Source organism: Parasteatoda tepidariorum, chromosome 7 (genome assembly GCF_982258835.1).
Source record: "Parasteatoda tepidariorum strain Cologne lab strain chromosome 7, Ptep-v5.0, whole genome shotgun sequence".
NCBI lineage: Eukaryota > Metazoa > Arthropoda > Arachnida > Araneae > Theridiidae > Parasteatoda > Parasteatoda tepidariorum.
In genome coordinates this window covers 43,951,292-43,968,129 of record NC_141761.1, presented here as the reverse complement: position 1 = coordinate 43,968,129, position 16,838 = coordinate 43,951,292, and positions in this window count along the sequence as shown.

Here is a 16,838-nt window from a genome sequence, read left to right as displayed (position 1 = left end):
GTTCGTTGTTGTTACTGTTTACTGAAAATTCTGATTTCTAAAATTATAGTTCTCATTGCAGTAGATTTAAAAACAAATACGAATATCAAAGGTTAATGTAAGCAAATAAATAGTTCTTTTATCATGCTCAGATGTATCATGTTAAAATAATAACCTCTTGATGTCCTCGTCTTTTACAAAAATGAAAGGTAATAATTGCTTACATTACTACGGTTTATTTAAAATGGCAGTTTATTTAAATGGTTGATAGGAGTTAGATGACTGTTAATTATTTTTTAGTTTAATATACTTTCTCAATTGTAACATTGTAGCTTACGTAGGACAAAAGCAAATAACTGAAGAGAAGCAAAGTTAACAAATAATTAGATCATTTAAAAACGGTTCCCAGCAGATCACCAAAGTCAAGAATCACAAGCTGTGGTCAGTAAGCGGATGGGTAACCACTTGGATCAGTCTGCGAAGGGCCCGAGGGTTTGTGATGCTGGTCTTCATTTAACTGTTCTACTGTACAATGCTGGACTTCGCGCTCAGGTCATTGAACTATCGAAGCTGGGTATAACATCTCCTCTGCAGAGGAACAAAATTGTGCTGGCATTTTTTCGGATCATATTCAGGGATGTTTCTCAGACCGTCGATAATAGCCTATTGCGCAGCTTTAGTGCGACGTAAATAAACTACAACTACAATAACAAATAATTGCAAAATAATATAGAAGGTATCAAAATAAGCTTTTTTGCGTCATTTAACACAATTAAAATTATCGACTTTTGATTAATTACCTAATTTTATCGCAATTATTACAAAAGTGCATGATATTGAAAGCCATATTTTATTGTTAATTTTATCAAAATGTCATTACCAAAGCACTTTGGTAAAAATTACCTGGATATTTGGTGCTCCCATAGAGCCAGAAATCCGGTAAATTTGACCGTATTTTAGTAGTTTTGACCATACTTTTTTTCAGTGTGGAGTGAGACAGGGTACACGGATTGTGTCGAAATCAGATCTGTTTTTTTTAGTAGACAAACTCTAAATTACATTTTACTAATCAAGAAGAAGGATCCAAGCATATTGGCGTGTTGTTGTTGATTAATTTTGCTGCTATACGTTTACTAACTATTCATGCTTTAATATATAATAATTCAACATGGTTCCATTACGTTTCGATAACTTCTATCGCGGAAAGACAGGGTACTAGTTTTACTCCAACCCTCTTGGTGTGGTATGCTACGCCCAAGAAAGCTGTAGTGCAGCGGTGGAAGAAGAAAACTGTATTCAAGGCTGAACAAAGGATACAGGCTCAAGAATAACCTTTATTGCGAGCTCTTTCCTCAAAGCACAAAAAGTTTTATTTTGCATATTTTGTAGATTTTCTGAGAAACCTTTATACAAAATCGCAGTTTAAAGAAATTATCTGAAATTTTCCTTGAAAAACTAATTAAAATACACTATAATTTTTGTTGAGAAATATATATAAGGTACATAGTAGTTCCGGGTATACATAAATTACATGCATAATTTTCTTAAATTGTCGTATAAAATGTCTGTTACTTTTTTACTGAAATTGCAGTATTTCTAAATTTTCCAGAGTGTAGCCGGTCTTACCGGATTTTTTTTTATGCAGTAAAATTTTTTGTTAAAAGACATAATAATTCTGTAACTTTACGACTGAATTTTTTCTGTTCTCTAAGACTACTGAAATTTACTACTGTAATCAGTCAAAAAAGAATTTTTTTCTGTTAACAAGGAAGATATGTAACCATTGATACAGGTTGCGTCTGTGGGTTACAGATTTTTCAGTTTTGAATAAGAGATACTTTAGTGTCAAAGCGGCAACGAATAATTACGTACATTGAAGCAGATGCTGACTGGCTTATATGGTGGTCAAGGAGATGGCCTGACACCAGGAATGTCACGAGTTTGAATTTCTTTTCGGAACGTTTGAACTTAATGATGGAAAAAAATAAAAATTCTATGAGGATTTTTTTAATAGTGACTGTTTTCAATGTCAAAAAAAAATCATGTAAAAATAGAATAATTAAAAAACTAATCAAAATTTAGAAATATGTTTAATTATGCAAACCAAAAGGTATGCAACTACCCTTAAGCCAAATTTCTGCAGTGTTTATTTACAGGAAATTTCTGTCAACGTGGTTTTTTTCCAAAGCATACGGATAATCTCTGCATACATTGCTGCCAGAAATTTTTCGTAATATAACAGAATTTGTTTTTACTGTTTAGCAAAAAATAATTTATAAAAAAGGGAGTTCATCTGTGACTTTTATTGATTACAACTAATATATGATTACAAATGAACAATGAATATCGTGATTAAATCTGACAGTTTTTAGATCGAACAGTTTAGTTTCAGCAGGCTTTCGAAACTTAGCTTCTTGGTCTTACCCCACTTTCTTTTAAACTTTTTTATTTTATAAAGTGTAGGCTTGCTGACATTCATTTAAACATTCGCCACATCAATTTGACTCTTGAAACACTTAGAAAACTACCCTAAGGATGAAAAACAACACTAAATTATTTGGGAAATTTTCATTAATAAAATGAGTAACAGGTATATGACACTCATATCAAGCATTTTTATTAAAAAAATTACATTGATGTTGTTGAAGATTTTAAGGAGATCAGCATAAATCTGTTTTGAATTTCGTCTCTTATGATGAGGAATGGGGACAACTAATATACAACTAAAGACTATGATGAGGAATGGGGACAACTAATATACAACTAAAGACTGTGATGAGCAATGGGGACAACTAATATACAGCTAAAGACTATGATGAGGAATGGGGACAAATAATATACAACTGAAGACTATGATGAGAAATGGGGACTACTAATATACAACTGAAGACTATGATGAACAATGGGGATAACTAATATACAACCAAAGACTGTGATGAGGAATGGGGACAACTAATATACAACTAAAGACTATGATGACGAATGGGGACAACTAATATACAACTAAAGACTATGATGAGGAATGGGGACAACTAATATACAACTAAAGACTGTGATGAGGAATGAGGACAACTAATATACAACTAAAGACCATGATGAGGAATGGGGACAACTAATATACAATTAAGGACCATGATGAGGAATGGGGACAACTAATATACAACTAAAGACTATGATGAGGAATGGGGACTTAGGGAACAATTATTTACGATATGAAATATTATGTATGAAATATATATAATATGTATATGAAATGACATTATGTATGAAATATATATATGTAAGATTTTTGTTTTGTATTTGTTAATTTGATTATGGTCACTTTGAATTTTACAAATGCATGTCCACACACAAAAAAATGTTTTTTTTTTCGAATACAAAAACTTTTAATGTGTGGTAATTTTGACGCTAAGCCACATCTTTACGTCGACGTATTAGTTGATGAAATCAAGACGAGCAAGGTTGACCCCCTCTCCCAATTTAAAGATATTATTTTATACCTTTAATTTATTCCAATGATCCATTCATTGCTAGAAATACTCTGTCTATCGTGTGGAAATAGGAAGAAGAAACGAACATTTATATTGTTTAATATCCTAACCTTTTCTCTTCTTTTTAATGGATTTTCAGAAAAAAGCTATAAGCATTTTGTAAAATATAGAGCATTGTTTTATTTGCTAGCGACTTTGAAGATCTGAATTCAAGACAACTATTTTTGGAAGTATGCAGAGAATGTTGAACTAAAAATAAAAATAAATCCAAAAGTATGAGAATAAATGGCAAGACTTCAAATTGGAAATGGCGAAATAGAAGATGCGAAAAATTTACATACCTTGGCGAAATATTTGATAGAAAGAGAAGAACAGATACAGAAATAGGATCAATAATTTTATAAAAGCACAATATTGCTTCAAAAAGACCAATATTTGGCGATCAAATAATTTAACGCTGCAGACAAAAACTAATATTTTTAATTCAATTGTAGAGAATGTACTACTGTTTGGATCTGAAACATGGAAACTAACAAAACCGCAGAATAAAAAACTAAACAGTTGGCAAAACAGGTGTTTAAGAAGTATTCTGATCTAAACACTGCATTTAATCCAGATCTCACAATAAAACTAAACAGGAACCTATCGCTTTTAATATAAAAAGAAAAATATGAAAGAGGATAGGTAAAGTTCTGTGAATGTCTCTCAGAAGAATACCATCAGTAGTCTTAAAGCGGGCACCAGAAGTGAAATGAAAAAAAAAAAAATGGCAGACCTGTGTTAACTTGAAGGAGACAAGTGGAAAAAGAATGAAAGCTGATCCGAAGTGAGACCGTATGGGCTGAAGCAAACCTTATGTGAAACTGGCCCACGAAGAACATAAGTTATATGTATAAATATGCAAAAGATTAGTAATAGAAAGGTTTGGAACAACATGCTCAGCAATAAAAGGCCTACTGTGGGCTGTAGCGCCATGAAAGAAAAATGAAGAATGTAGTAAAAGAAAGTCCAAAAACAAAAAATAAAAACCTATTTCAGATCAATAAAGTAAAATAAAATTTCATTTCTTAACAAAAAGCATCTTATTTTTTTAAATTTAGAATGCTTTTAAATATTCAGATACTCATAATTGAATATCGTGTGCTTGTTACAAAAAAAATCCCATATTTCTTCTGAAAAACCAAATTAAAAGAAATAATTTAACACATAAAACGTTTTAGTAACATTGTCCAGCATTCGACAAAAAAACTCCCGATAGATTGAAACAATCAATATTCATTAATCTAATTTAATTTTAAACAGCACAGACAATTTTGCAGTTTTTTTTACAAATTAATCATTGATTAAAAAGCATTGTCACTACGTTTATCAACTTTCAGAACACAATACATGCAATTTTTTTTCTACTTTATTTCCTTCAATAAAATGTATCTATTTTCTGTTAGCGTTTCTTTCTTTGCTTCAACATAACTGTAAGGGGGTGAAATTGAATTGAAAAAAAAAAGATATTTTGGTTAAGACTCTATGATTGAGTTTAAATTCTTTTTCTGAAGATTGATGGTCAAAACTTCTATGTGATTAAATATTGCAAAGTCGATACACTTGATCGCTCAAATTGTAATCGATATATCGTTTTCCGAAATTTCCACGTCCACTCGAAGGGTATATATTAAATTCATTGATTTTGTATCATGCGAAGATGAGATATTTAAATTAGTTTCTCAATAAGCGCATGTGACTCTCTTGAAACCTAAATATCCAGAGTTCTATAACGATAAGCTTTAAAAATAGTCATTAAAAATTCGTGCAAAATCAACTAGAAAAGTTTATCGGATAGCTTTAAAAGCAATATAATGAGATGTTTAAAAGTTTATCCAAATGTTGACATTGGCTAAAGTTTTTCGCCTAATGTAGACAAGAAATAATAGCGAAAGAGTTTTGGAAATTCTAGATATTCGTTGTAAATGAAAATTTTTTGGAATAAATGTGAATGTAAGTTAACTATGGACAAAAATAATGTGAAATAATGTGAAAAGCAATATAATAAGATGTTTAAAAGTTTATCCAAATGTTGACATTGGCTAAAGTCTTTCGTCTAATGTAGACAAGAAATAGTAACAAAAGAATTTTGGAAATTCTAGATATTCATTGAAAATGTAAATTTTTTGGAATAAATGTGAATGTAAGTTAACTATGGACAAAAATAATGTGAAAAATAAAGTGAAAAGCAATATAATAGGATGTTTAAAAGTTTATCCAAATGTTGACATTGGCTAAAGTCGTTCGCCTAATGTAGACAAGAAATAATAACGAAAGAATTCTGGAAATTCTAGATATTCGTTGTAAATGAAAATTTTTTGGAATAAATGTGAATGTAAGTTAATTATGGACAAATAATGTGAATTGCTAAATTATTTACTTATGGAACAGCGTTTATCAGTTAGTACCCGAATGTTTGTAAAACATATGTGTAGTGCTTTAAAAAAAATCAAATGATCATCTTTCATCCAAATGAAAAAAAAATATTTTGTGCTATGAAATAATAAATCAAAATAACATGAATAAAGTACAAATAATAATACAAAAAAGATTCTCTTGCAATTATTCCAGTTTTCACGAATCTGTTTTTTCAACTTTACAATTCTGCTTGCGAGCACAAAATGATTAAGTTGCAGCCTTTGATTTATCACCTTATAGTTCGTAAATATCCCAAATATATTGTTAATCATTCACTGTTAATGTGTATAGATTTTTTCAACTTTCTTACTATATCTCAAGCTTTATTTCTTCATTATACAAATTTGAATAATTTTCAAATTACTCAAATTTCAACAAAATTGCTTTTGTTGTTGTCGTGTGTTATTGCATGTTTTTCTGACACCTTCTGCTATCTAGCATATTTCACAACGCCATAATTACCGCTGCTTTTATTCATCGTAGTGGATGGGCAGTATCCAAACATAATGTCCAAGCCTCCCTTTCCCCCCTCACACCTTAACTCAATACGTAAGGTCAAGTTGCTTTTTACCATTCACTTTGACGAGGGATATTTAGCATTTAGACAGATTTTTAGCTATCTTTACAGTACTGAAAGATGCAAAATAAGAAGTGATTATAATATTTTATTTGGTATAAATTTAACTAAATGACGCAAATACCTTACGGAAGAAATCATATTTAAAATATTGCTACTATCGGGTCTCACGCTTATATTTTCAAAGATATGAAGACAAAATAGATATTTTTAAGTGTATCAAATGATTGGAAAATTTCGTGCTTGATTTAAAATGAAATAAAATGAAAGAGAATTCTATAAAAATGTATTTTCTCATCAATAATGCATTTTCTAAAACTCTTTTTGAGTTTTACACATTTTTAAATTCCTTTTTGACATAGAAAATGCTGTTCTTTTTCTGTAGAAAAAGCTTTAGGGTTGAGTGCTGTATCTTGGGGCAGTGACATTTTCTACATTAGCATTATTTTTTTTATTTGTTTCTAATAATTATTTTAACCAATAGATGGCATAAAAGCAAAAGTTAACACCTCGAGCATGTCTTGAGAGAAAATTTCGAAGAGGAAAAAAAAATCATCACTGAAAAGTAAATTTTTTGTCAATCTATTTTCATTTCCTCATAATGATTTTATGAAACGATTCAACTGAATTTTATTTCGTAATAAAAGAAAAGATTTTTAAATGCTTTAGTTATGAGAAAATAATCATAGTTTATATCGATTGCCCCTAATTTTGTTTTTATTGAGATTGTTTAAATTGAGATTGTAACTAGGGGTGGTTAAGCGTGTTGAATCTTGGACCATAATACAACATACCTTTATTTGAAATAATTATGTTATATTTTACTAGAAAGGAAAGTGTTCTTATCTATTCCAATCTTTTAACCCCTTAAAGATCGGTTAATTTTCAAGAAAACGGTTATAAAAGTGCCTATTTTTCTTATCCAATCACAAATACACGTATTTGATTAGTGCTGACATCTAGTTTAAAATAAACTGACTATCTACAGTTACCTTAAAAATACCCTGGTACTGCCATCTAGTGCGTAAGATGAGGAATTGAATGTTTTCCGGGCAAAAGAAATTAATTAGTGTTATTCTTATTGGCGAGTTACTAATGAACACTGCAGCCCGGAAATATCACGGGAGCGAAAAATCGAGGGCGAAACCTCACCCTGTTATTTTCACGGGAGCGAGAAGGAAGGGGTTGAATGCGGAAAATAATATTCTTCCTCAGTATATTTTAGTTTAATATGGAATTTCGATATTTTTTACTTATTTAAGTTGCGTATAATAAATTCGGAAGCTGTAAATTTGTCATATGACTTATAATTTTAGCGCAAACACTTTAGGTTGATAAGAATTTTTTTCTTTCCTTAAACAATTAAATAAATTAATACAATAAATAAACAAAACAAAAAAATAAAATCACTCATTTATTCCATATCCGAATAAAATGACTTTTATGACTTTTAATGACTTTAGACAACGACTTTTAAATGACTTTAACGACTTTTTAAACGACTTTTAACAAATTTTTTAATTTTTATACAACATTTATAAAATGTTTTGCTTTTTGTTCTCCTTCCTCCCCTACTAAAAATAATATTGTAAATAATATAATTAATATAAATATAAATAAATAATATTGTAATAAAACATATAATAAAGTAATATATATAAAAATCAATATCCCCTACTAATATTGAATTTGATTTCTTCTACGGAAGAAATTTCCTTCGCCCTTCCAACTACTTTTCCTTGCGGAAAATATGTAAATACCTGAAGTTAAGCAGATTAGGTAAACATGACAGATTTCTCCTTTTAATGTTAATCTTTTTTAAGTGTCTGAAGAACGACATGGGGTGAAAGAAAATGTATCCTTCTTACTGACCAAATGTGAACGTTTTGCTTAGATCAAGCATCAAGTGAGGTTCGGTGATCATAGTACATCTTCACAGGTTCTTAGTCACATTTCTTGTCAATCTCATTGAGCAGGTAGAATTGATCTATCTCATTAAACAGTTTTTCTCTATATGCAATTCAGAATGAACTTCACAACCTGTACTCTTAAATGATTTAATTTCGACTTTTGTTCCTTATTTTCAATGCAAGATTAATTTAATATTATTACCAATTGATAAATATTATTTAAAATTAATAAAACATTAAAATTAAACAAAATCGTTATTATTATAATATTTTTCTCAGTGGGAATTTTAAACATCTAGACTGAATAGACTAATCAAATTTAAATGCTTTTATTAGACTTAAAAACATGATTTAAAATATTCATTTTAATAAGACATAAAATTTGAAAATATGAACTTTTTTTTTGTAAAAAAAGGCATTATTAGCAAAAATAATGATTTTGATTTTGTTGTAGTTTTAAAACTAAAAATCAAAAAAATCTGTTTCACAAAAATTAAGTGAGACTCAGTTTTGTAATATCCAATTCTTGTTAGCATTAAATTTTCTTTAAGGGAAATTTTTATGTAAGAATAATGTTTTTTAATATGTAAATTTCTTGTTTGCAGTCAGTATGAATTATATTGTGTAATTTTTGTCAATTTTGTTTCCTAGTTTGTTGTTAGACGTACATACTTTTTCAGCTAACAAGTTTAATTTCTTTGAATAAAAATTTTCAGGCCTGGAAAAAAAAAGTTATAATGAACAAAGAAGTCAACAAGATTGAGCGAGACTTCAGTGCCTTAAGCAAAAAAATAAAATTTTCATTACATAAATTTGACTCGCTTCCTTATCTCAAACTTATTTTAACAACTCATTAGTGAATGTTTTCTACAAAATTAAACTTGCTGCTTTAAGCGCCTAAGTTGATGAAGTAGATGTTATTAAATTTTTCTTATGATTAAAACTTTGAATATTTTCTTTACATTTTGTATATATATATATATATATATATATATATATATATATATATATATATATATATATATATATATATATATATATATAATATAATATAAAAAATATAAAGGATGTATGAGGATAATAAAAATTATTTCCTCAACTTTTATATCAAGCAGCACCTAATGTTGATGAGTTAGATAATTTTTTTGGTTTTATAGAATTTAAATTTTATGAATACTATTCCCTTTATGTTGAAGTGTTCCAATGATTTTGAGGCACGAACAATTAAATTTGTTCTAGATTGTTAAAAAAAAATTGTTTGATTGAGAACTATAATTGAGCTTGAAAATATTTCCTAGGTTACCTGAAATACTGTTAATTTTTTAAAATTTAATTAAAACTATAGAATAAAGTTTAGTGTGAGGAAAACATTCTTTGAATTTTAATTTGTTGAATTTTTACTTTCATCACATATTAAGTTTATTAAAAGAAATACAGATGGATATCGACATTTGTTTAATTAAATTTAGTAATTTTCAATGCAATTACTTTTAAAATTTAGGTCCACAGTCAGCCTTCTCCACTGTAACTTTTTTCTGTCCGTTACCGACCATTTAGAAGGATATATTTCGCTATATTATTTAACAAAATGCAGTTTCAGTGAGTCATAACGCAAATTCGAATTGAGTGCAAATCATGTAAAAAATTTTAGTTTTAATTTGAATTATAATATAGATGATTTAATAAAAACGTACAATAAATAGTAACAGAGAGAATTTTTTTAATCACTTATTGTAATAAAATTATAATATAAAAAATAATCAATACTAAGTGAAGGAAAACCGTTTGCTAGCTGCTTTTACCCAATATGGGTAAACAACCAAAATTTCATCATACCAACTTAGTCCACCAAATGAAGCCACTAAGTTCCTTGAAGCTGGGTACATATTATGGCAGCGAGAGCTTATCTGTCTATCTCATGACTGACAGAATGAGGGTTCGAGTCTCAGTGTTGACACCATAATATTTCCTCCATTACCTTCAAGACATGAAGAATTTCCTGCGTCCTGTACTCCCCAATTTGTGACCATGGACTATAAGGATACGATATTCTCATTCATGCATAGATGGGAGCAGTATAAGGCTATTTAACAGAAAAAAGTCGATATTTTCTATTTCTTATGATGGGTGAAACAACAAGAAGAGCTAATTGAACCACATTCCACGGTTCATTTGATAAAACACAACTCAAATACAACTTAGCTCCAATGCCCAGTTCCTAACGAAAAGCTTATCACCAATGTCCAGTTAAATTGGCTCAGTGGAACACCATTTTGGTATGCAGTAGTTGCAACATTTTTTGTATTAACGTACACTAAAAGTGCCGCAAATAATAATAATTTGATTATTCCTCTGTGGTAATGAAAAAAATATTAAAAAAGAAAGACAGAATTACACATATTATTTTTATCCACGAATTACACACATTATTCTTGAAGTATGTATGTAAAATTTGTGACTTAGGTAACATTTAATGTTTTACACACTTTGACTTCTTTAAAGAACTAAATTGTAGTAAATTTGAAATTTTTTCCGAGAAGAAATTCCCTTTAAAAACACTCATTTTTTAAACTTGCATATTAATTCTTCTAATTGAATTCTTTTAAACTGAAGTCTGCTTAGCATACATAACTTTTTTTTAATTTGCATCGCAATCTATTTATTTAAACTTTCTTGTTTTGAAATATATCTCTGAAATGATTTTTTTAAATATATTTTCGTTAAAAAAATATTACCTTTTTCATTTGAAATTATCGTTTATTTTTACATAAAAATATTATGTATATAAAATTATTGTATTATTAATAATAAAATATTTTTCTTTAAAACGAAAGAAAAAAAATCTATTAGCATCTATAATTTGTGCTTTTATACTTTCAGAGTTTGATGAAATTATTTTGAAAAATAGTTATGAAACTTTTAGCGGTAGTTAGAAGGTTTCTCCTTGTAATTTTTGAGTATAACAGAAACTGCATAAAGATCATTCGAGGGCTGTAGGTTGAGCACGTGAACCTTAATGGTAAAAGTGCATGAAAAAAACTCCTAACTATTCCTTGAAGTAAAATACTTTTTTGGTAATTGTTGTTAAAATGCTTCAAATGTTGTAACATATTCCATTTTACTGCTTCCGAAAACAAACTCCCTTCCTTAAGCAGCACTTTGATAAATCTTTTCATTCTGAAATAAAGAAGCTTGTTGATGAACTTCCTGTGAAGATTTGACCCTTGCAGGTGTTTATTTTTTCGGCAATAAAATCAAGCCGTTGTATGAATACATAGACAAAATGTTTCCTGTGATTTTTTTCGGACTACTCGATCAAAATGTCCAAGTTATACTATAGTTTTATCAGATATTAGAAATTTGAAACATAGATATCTATGACAAGGATGTAAAAATCAAAATTCATAGCATTTTAATAGCTTTTATTAAATGATGAGAAACATATGTTTTTTTTGGACAAAAATGCACGAAGTTTGCTGAAGCCAAAAAATATTTAATCATTTCAGCTGCTTTTATATTTTTTAGTTATAATATCCTGAGGGAAAAAGAGTTAAAAAAATAAACAAACCAGTAATTTATGCATTTATTAATTAAGTGTTTACTGAAAGAAGTGAGGATTATTTGAAAAAATTATTTTTCAATATTATTTCAAGCGAATACTATTTTCAAAGTTTCAAATTTTCAGAGCTTTAAAGACAGGAACTTAATGTTTATTTTCACCGAAAAATATCCGTTGAAGAATATGTACAAAGAAATATTTGATTGAAGTCCACATAATTACAGATAAGAAATCAATTATAAAAAAGCTACGTTTAATAAAAAAATATTCTTTCATTTTAGTCTTCTTAAAAATAGCAGAAGAAAATTTACATTTGTTAGAAAAAAATATTATGCAAGAACAGCTTAATTATCGAAATTACTTCGAAGAAGTGTTTTTTAACGATCATTCTAAACGTCCTATAATAATCATTTTCCACTGCAGGATTCTGATAACTAATCAATATAATCTATTTTGTTTTAATTAAAGCACGAAACAATAAAAAATAATTACATTATTAACTGAAAAGTTTATTCTAATTTCCGATAATCAAGTTATACTTCATCAACTTAATTTCAAACATTACTCTTCAAAGTTCAAATAAATGAAGCCTTATGAATAATTCAGTTTAAGTAATTAAAACTTTTCATTTAGTTTCAAACATTTCAAGCAAAAAATTCTTTATTGTGGTTTCACGCAGAAGAGTTTTAAATGTGTACTTGATAACAAAGACCAAACAGACCTTGAATGCGTTTTACTTGCTTTCAGACAGAATGATGGATGACTTAATTAAAGAGAATCGAGTGCAAATGTGACCAAAGCAAACTTTTTGCACTGATAATTTGAAAAATAATTTCGTTTTATAGAAAAATGAATTTAATGAAATATGAGTTCTCTGAAAGATTTTAATTTTTAATTGTAAGGATGTTAATTTCATAAATGCTACAAATTACCTTATTTAAAAAAAATGTAATTAGATTTACAACTGTTCAAAAGACATTCTATTCATTATGAAGTAAATTTTTTTGAAATGTGGAATATGAAATATTATTTATAACTTAATTCAATTTTCGGAGAAAATGGCTCTCCTGCTATATTTAATGTGAGAAATAATAATTGCGAAAATGTGTTTTTTTTTAAATTGCTCCAAAATACAAATTTTAAAAGAAATGTGGAATATGAATTATTATTTATAACTTAATTCAATTTTCGGAGAAAATGCCTCTCCTGCAATATTTAATGTCTGAAATAATAATTGCGAATATGTGGGTTTTAAAATTGCTCCAAAATACGAATTTTAAAAGAAATGTGGAATATAAAATATTATTTGCAACTTAATTCAATTTTCGGAGAAAATGGCTCTCTTGCAATATTTAATTTCAGAAACAATAATTGCGAAAATGTGTTTTTTTTTAAATTGCTCCAAAATACAAATTTTAAAAGAAATGTGGAATATGAAATATTATTTATAGCTTAATTCAATTTTCGAAGAAAATGGCTCTCCTGCCATATTTAATGTCTGAATTAATAATTGCGAATATGTGGGTTTTAAAATTGCTCCAAAATACAAATTTTAAAAGAAATGTAGAATATAAAATATTATTTGCAACTTAATTCAATTTTCGGAGAAAATGGCTCTCCTGCAATATTTAATGTCCGAAATAATAATTGCGAAAATGTGGGTTTTAAAATTGCTCCAAAATACAAATTTTAAAAGAAATGTGGAATATGAAATATTATTTATAACTTAATTCAATTTTCGGAGAAAATGGCTCTCCTGCAATATTTAATGTCTGAAATAATAATTGCGATTATATGGGTTTAAAAATTGCTCCAAAATACGAATTTTAAAAGAAATGTGGAATATAAAATATTATTTGCAACTTAATTCAATTTTCGGAGAAAATGGCTCTCTTGCAATATTTAATGTCAGAAATAATAATTGCGAAAATGTGTTTTTTTTAAATTGCTCCAAAATACAAATTTCAAAAGAAATGTGGAATATGAAATATTATTTATAACTTAATTCAATTTTCGGAGAAAATGGCTCTCCTGCAATATTTAATGTCTGAAATAATAATTGCGAATATGTGGGTTTTAAAATTGCTCCAAAATACAAATTTTAAAAGAAATGTAGAATATAAAATATTATTTGCAACTTAATTCAATTTTCGGAGAAAATGGCTCTCTTGCAATATTTAATGTCCGAAATAATAATTGCGAAAATGTGGGTTTTAAAATTGTTCCAAAATACAAATTTTAAAAGAAATTTAATAGAATTTACAATAGTTTGAAAAAATTGTAGTAAGTAATTTTATTATAATAATGAAATAAATATCAATTTTTAAAAAAAAAAATGTTGATTTTGCACTGCTAAAAATTTCACGGAAAATATGTTTAAGCTACAATTTATTTAATTGTTATTTTACCATATTCAAACTAAACAGTCAAATAATCATAAATAAGAAGTTATTACCATTGATAGGTATGAGAAAAACCGTTTATAAATTGATTTCACCTAATATGGTTAAACAACCAGAATTTTATGGCACCAACTAGGCCCACCTAATGAAACCACTTTGTTCCTTGCAGACGGATACATATTATAGCCGCGAGGACTAATCTGTCACTCTCATGACATATAGAACCGAGATTCGAGTCCCAGTGTTGACATCATAATATTTCCTTTAACACATGAAAAGTTTCTAGTGTCCCGCTCTCCCCAATTTGTGACCCTGGGCTATTAGAATACGATACTCCCATTCACTCATAAATGCCAGCATTATAAGGCTGCAAAACTATCTCCAATGTCCAGTTAAATTTCGTTTCTATAGTTTTAAAGTCATACTAATTGTTATTGGTTAAAAAAAAAACTTTAAGTTAAAAAATGTTCTTTACATTAAACTTTACGGTTAATTGGATGGTCAGACTGCTGTTGGTAATTTTATCATACTTTTAGAATGAAAATTTTAACAGTGTGTATTAAAAGAAATAATGCAAAAGAAATGAATTAAATTTACAATTGCTCCTGAAAAATTGAATCCTGATAAATCGAATTTTAAAAATACGTCTTTTTTAAAATTTGATTTCCCCGGAACCATTCAAACAATTTCACTCAAATTTTGCTTTTTGGTATGCAAAATTATCTTCTTTGAAATTATGTAACAAAATGTATACCGTACAATTCAAAATTATTTTCGACTGTTATTATATAAAATAATAAAAAAATAGGTCGAAACTGCTTGGTTGGTAGGGCATTGAGCCATTGTCCAAGAGGCCGTGCGCCTAAAATTTGTTAATGCACCTAAAATTTTCTTGAGGTGTAGCAAAATATGCAAAAAGTAAAATTAACTTAAGGGGTCCAAACTTTCGACTGCTCTCCTGACCAAATTCCCAAGATTGCGGTTTCCCCCTATATTTTGGGGATCAGATATCGAATTCATCGAAAAAAAGATACGTTTATTAAGAGAATGTAAATTTTTGTGTCAGATTTCGCAGTTTAAAATATCTTATGCCCTAATTAATTAGCTTGTTTAAGCTTACCTCTTCGAACTATTCCTAGAACGTAAAGATCTGATCATTAGATCGAAAGTTATTCATTATCATATTGTTATTATATTACTATTCATATTTTTTCGCGCACTGTACATTATTTGCGCAAATAAAATTGTATTTTTGGAAATAGGAATGTATTACAATTTCCTGCAGCTAGTAAGACTAACATAAACTAGAAGGAATGCAGTTGAATTTTTAACTAATCAAAAGCATCATATTTATATGTTAATTTCATTGTTAAGTAATTTTGATTTGAACTTCATATCAAATCAGAAAGAAAAAAATTCAGATAAAATTACCTCACTGTACGTTAAAGATAATTTTGGTTTAAAATAAATAAATAAATAATAATAATTCTGGTTAATAAAACCAAAATGTAAGGTGTTTAAACCATGCATTCAGTAATGTTTTGGTTCATGTGGAACCGGTTAATTAACAATTCTGATTTTAAAAATTAAAAATCTTATTACCACATACTTAGAAAAAATACAAAGCTGAAAATCAAATTTAACCGAACAAATATTTTTGCTTCACTCTCTGAGGCAGTGTTTCTCAACCTGATTTACTCGAAAAACCGGTAAAATACTTGTTTTATCGACTACCGGTGGTTAGTAATTTGAACTATTGCCTTAACTTTTACGTGAAAAAAATTGTGGGGCGCAAAGAATTTTTTAGCTATCGCCTGATTGAAAACTTTATTCGCTTTAAAAATATACATATATGAAACAACAGTCGACATGTTTCAAAAATTTCTATTGGATCTGGAACACAATAGAGCGGAACACAAAAATGCGAGAAATTTTCAATTGCCTCACATTGTTGGAATTTTGATCTAAAAGTCAATTTCGACAATGCAAAAGCTATTTCCACTCCTGTCGTATCAGCTCATTTGGATTCTTTAGAATTGTTTTTCAATCATATGAATGCAGATTCCCTTGTTCAACACTAGTTGCTCCCCATCCTGCTTAACGTGTGGAGATGTTTTTTATCCTGATTAGCCTCTCTGACACTTTGATTTTTCTTGGTCTTTCTTTTTTTCATCTTTTTTTTTTCACCTGGCTTCTGTCTTTTTTCTAACGTTTATTATCATCTTTATTTTTTCCTTTTACGTTGGCAACTTAACATTTTTCTAGAAATTGCTTTTTTCTTTTCATTCACGACAGGTAAGTCTTGAAAATGAGAGCCTATTTTTGAAGCAATCGAAATATGTGGGCTGTTACTTTATTTTTGTATATTTTTGAAGTGAATGATGTTTTCAATCAGGTAATGTCCTATCGCTTCAATTTCTTGGGATTACTTACTTAATTTTTGACTAGTTTGCTTGTGATCAT